This window comes from Synchiropus splendidus, chromosome 16 (assembly GCF_027744825.2).
Source record: "Synchiropus splendidus isolate RoL2022-P1 chromosome 16, RoL_Sspl_1.0, whole genome shotgun sequence".
NCBI lineage: Eukaryota > Metazoa > Chordata > Actinopteri > Syngnathiformes > Callionymidae > Synchiropus > Synchiropus splendidus.
This window is the reverse complement of record NC_071349.1, coordinates 4,974,556-4,979,281: the sequence shown is the minus strand read 5'-3', so window position 1 is coordinate 4,979,281 and position 4,726 is coordinate 4,974,556. Positions and strand designations below refer to the sequence as shown.

The window sequence follows — 4,726 nt, the reverse complement described above, 5'->3', positions numbered from 1 at the left end:
TGTACTCAAGTCATCAGGGGTTGATTGGCTCCAGCCGTGTGCCACAGGAACAGGAAGAAACAGAGGGAGAAAACAAAACGGAACTCGCGTGACCAAAATAAAAGCGAAATCATGACAGTTGTCTTCTTCATTTGTTGTTAGAGTACTCGAGCACCTACTACAAGCCTGGCATATGTACCACATTGGTGCCCTTTTTGAAACTGGCAAGTAAAAAGATAGAAAAAAATGTGTGTGTCTGGATGTAGCCATAGGCTCTGAAAAATAGAAATCCATGTATCCAATAAATTCATAAATTTGAAACCTTTTACAACAATAAAGTCATTGATAAAGACAAGATGCTTCACTAAGAATGTGCATGACTGGCGTCTCACTGAACCTCACTGGACATTTTTTTACTAAAACTGCCATTGTTAAGTCTGATATATACAGTACGTTATTCTCCTTCTTCTTCTTCTGAGTGGAAGTACATGGAAGATGGAAGGAACTGAGAGAAAGAGTGAGCATTCAAGCGGTTTTCCAGGCTTCTATTGTCACCATCTGGTTCATTTGTTTTTTAGGTAATTGTAATCTCATGATTCGCTTTTATTTTGGTTATTGTAACTTTCGTTTTGAGTTCTCTGTGTCCTGGTTTATGGCGCATGGCTAGAGTAAATCTTCTACTCAGCAGCAACAGCTCATAAGCACCTGGACTCCAGCAATGTGTACCAGATTGACTCCTCTTGTTCCTTGTGGTAAATTGGCTCTCGTTGTTCGTTCTCGCTTTTTGCTCGCTCGGTTCATTGTTTTATTTACCTCTTGATTATCCCTGGCGCCTGAGTTGGTGATTTGTCCCTTCCTCTGTTTCCGCGTGTTTCCTAGTTTGTTCTGTGATTCTCCCAGCTGCTTTTTGTTGGACTCTTTTTGTCCCCACTTAAGGACTTGTCCCGGTTTGTTGACACTTTTATTTTGGACATTTTGACTTTGCTTTGTTTCTCCAGGTTCTGTGATGCTTTCTGTTCTGGATTCATTGTTGTGTATCATTAAATATTGTACTTTCTCCACATATTGACTCCTGTCAGTTCCTCGTCACAGCACTTGGTTCCCGCTCCGTTCATCGATCATAACATGTATTAAGCGTTGGTGTTGTGTTTTCTGGGTTTCATTTAGTTATAGGGCTTGCTTAGTCGTGTTTGCTGCCCAAGTGCCCCAAAAGCAGAACAGTCAGACAGCACTGATGAGGGCGGCTGGGTATCAGCCACAGCAGCAATGTGTCAGTGCTCTAAATGTCACACAATACATGAGGTCTATCATGGGTCTATCAGAGATCTGGAGACTCAGATCGTGGTGCTAGAGTGTTTATCTCAGTCCACAGGAAATTGAGGGCATATTGAAGCTCTTAAAAGTCAAAGGCTAGAATTACCAGCCTACCTGCCTTACCACCTGCTGGACACCAAGGTCCAGGGAGCAATGGTACGAGCACGGATGCAGAGCATCACAGAGATGGACGTCCCGACTCCCTTTTTCTTCGGCCTGGAGAAGAAAAGCAGACAGAGAAAGATCATTCACTCCTTGCTGTCGGAGTCTGGCCAGGAACTGGAAGAACCCAGCCAGATCAGAGAGAGAGACGTTGGATTTTAAGAAAGACTGTATTCCACTAAGTGGTCTGAAGACCCACACCTGACTTTTGTAATGGGCTGTCTCAGGTCATGGTCAAGTGCCTTGAGCATCCCTAACTAGGGAAGAACTGCACACTGCCCTCGACAACGGGAAAGCTCCTGGAATTGACGGCCACTCTGTGGACTTTAGCAAGGCCAACTGAAACATCCTAGATGTTTTTAACGAGAGCCTGGACTACGGCTTGCTTCCTCTGTCCTGCAGGAGAGCTGTCATCAACCTCCTGCCAAAGAAAAGGAATTTCCAGGACCAAAAGAACTGGCGTTCCGTCTCCCTTCCCTGCACGGACTACAAAATCCTCTCAAAACCCTTTGCCAAGCGGCTGAAAGAGGTCATGGAGTAGGTCATCAAACCGGGCCAGACCCACTGTGTGCCCGACATGTCCATGGTAGACAATGTATGCCTTATTTTGGATATTTTGGAGGTCTCCAGTTCAATAGGAATCAACATCAGCTTTATAGCACTAGATCAAGAAAAAGTGTTTGACCTCGTTGAGCACAGCTTCCCGTGGAATGTCATGGGTAAGTCTGAGTTCAGAGAGGGTCTCATCGCCAAGATCCAGGTACTGTACAGTGACATTGAGAGTGTGCTGAAACTGAATGGCAGGTTGTGTGTTCCTTTTAGGGTGCATAGAGGGGTTCGGCAGGGCTGTGCTCCGTCAGGATGCTCTATGCCAGGGGTGGCCAACCAGTCAGAGGCTAAGAGCTACATTGTTTTACTGTGTTGCTGAAAAGAGCCACATCCTACAAATATGTACATGTAAGGCTGTACGGCTCACCTGAACAGCTTGTCATGTGACTTGACGGCAGTATAGCGGTTTAAGCACATCCCTGTGTGTCACAAGGTGCGTCCGGCGTATGTCTCTTGTGCATGTATTTTAAAAATTCTTTTTCCGTGATCCTCCTCGAAATATCAAGCGATGTAGATAAAAATGTGTGTACCATTAACTGTATTTTACTTATATATATTTTTTACGTGGCTCATGCCACCAGTAAGGTAGCACTGGTCTGTGTATGTGAGCGACGCTGCAGACTGGAGCGTCTCATCTTCACTCCACTGAATTAAACAGACTTCACAACGATCAACAATGAATAATAGGTGAAACACATGCCATACATTTAGTTCAGGGATTGACAAAGTGATTCGTGGAACTAAGTAATGTAAATCGTGTTTGATCGTGGATCTGATGACGGTCCAAGTGTGAGGACCGCGACTCGCATCGACTTGGAGTACAGTCCTGTTCTTAGCTCGGGATGAAGGGGGCCAGGGCCTAGTCCACCTGGAAAGCAGAACTGACACTTTTAGACTACAGTTTGTACAGAAATATGTGATAAGTCAAGCAGACTTGGTGTGGAGGGCTGTATTCTGAAGCGTGTAATAACCTGGGGATGGACACAGCTCTGTTTTTGACTGATTTTAGTCTTCTAAAATTAAACAATTTACCATCTTTTTATCATAACAAAACTTCTGAGACTGTGTTGACACGGTGCCTCGGGCAGTAATTGGTAATGTTGCAACAGTACCAACACAAGGCCACAAGCTACCTTTAATGTGTTTTGAGACAAGTCTGAAAATGCAAGGATAACAAAAGCTTGAAGATCCCCTGACTTCCAATGCCTCCCCACCAAGGAGCTGGTTTTACTTATTTGCTGGAAATGGTGTCTGAGTATTGCTGCACTTTCTTTTGATTGTTTGCTCATGTAAAGAATATGAATAGCTCTTTTCAAAAAGGGTGGATGCATCGCTGAGATTTACTTTCACATTTGTCAGCAGGCACAGATTAATGCACAGGCTCTCCATGGCTCCAGCCTGTGGCCCATGGGTGATGGGGAAGTAGAATTTGTTGTGGAATCGTGGGCGTACAGGGAACAAATCTGCACATTGGAAAAGAATATGCTCTCACTTGTTACCCCTAAAGAAAAATGGCTAAATTGAAAACATATGTTGCTACCATGAAAGGGCACAGTCTGATTGTTGACTGTCTCAAATGACAGAATGTCTCCACTTGCTAGGACACAGGTAGAAGGTCCAATCACTCACCTCCTCCTGTTGCTCCTCATGGGGCAACCAGTGCAGTACCATGAGCATGTCTGAGGTCTGCTGCTGTCAGTTGGACACACTCGAACATGCTTGGGCCTCCCAAGAGTCTCGTCTGGAACAGATGTACCAGTGATCTCATTCTGTGGGTCACTACTCCAAACGCCAAAGCACAGCTGAAAGCTGGTACATCAACTGATTACACACTACACCTTCCATTACGACCATGCCCCCCTTTGCTGTTTAAATTTGATGCAGAATCTGGCTTGGACTGTTACCTCAGATGGCTGGGGGTGGGGAGAGAACATGATGCCTTCTGGGCAGTCTGGTCATGTGAGAGCTTCTATGTGATCTACTAATGCCCACATCAGCACTCATTCCACTGCCACCCCTTTATGAGTACATATTATAACGGTGTGCATGGATGTTGTTGATCAAAGGCAGCAGGGCCGAACCAGTTCTTGGAAGGGGGGCATCAGAGTATTAGTGATATAGTGGAAACAACAGCAGTTTAAGCACCACATTTAACCCGCTTACACCTGTTTTCTACAAATGCTGTGTGACTCATCACTGCTTTGATGTGTTAGTGTTTACTTTAATCTTCAGCAGTGTGGTCGCAAAGAACACTGTGGAGCTGACGCTGCTCTTGTCCACTTTAGGTAGTTGCAGACTGACACCCAGTGGCCAGTGTTGTGCATTGAACTTCTGTTGGCTGTTATTCTAAATTTGTATTTTGGACTAGTTTCCAACTCTCTTTGTATACTGACAAATATTCTGGAAACCCTGTATTGGACGATGGAAGATCCAGAATTGCAGTTACGTATAAGTGATCAGAACACACTCAACATGTAAAGATTTCACATGTTCAAACCAAACATTGCTAAACTTATCAGGTGACCCATTAAATGGTCACTTTATACGTTTCAAGCTTAATGAAAGTACTTCATGATTCACAATCACTCCATTTTCTGAAAGGAGGTGGTTTAACAGACTTCCACGACATCAAAATCCAGCAACGTACAATAAAGCATGCAAA

General features: G+C 44.4%; 1 long non-coding RNA gene across 1 annotated transcript; it reads right to left on the bottom strand.

The window, feature by feature from the left end:
• Positions 1–1,448: 1,448 nt before the first annotated feature.
• On the bottom strand, positions 1,449–4,074 carry LOC128747680 (uncharacterized). Its single transcript, XR_008412691.1, has 3 exons — positions 3,969–4,074; positions 3,694–3,805; positions 1,449–1,509 (listed from the first exon to the last, which is right to left on the bottom strand). It is a non-coding gene; the product is annotated as an uncharacterized LOC128747680 (long non-coding RNA).
• Positions 4,075–4,726: the final 652 nt, after the last annotated feature.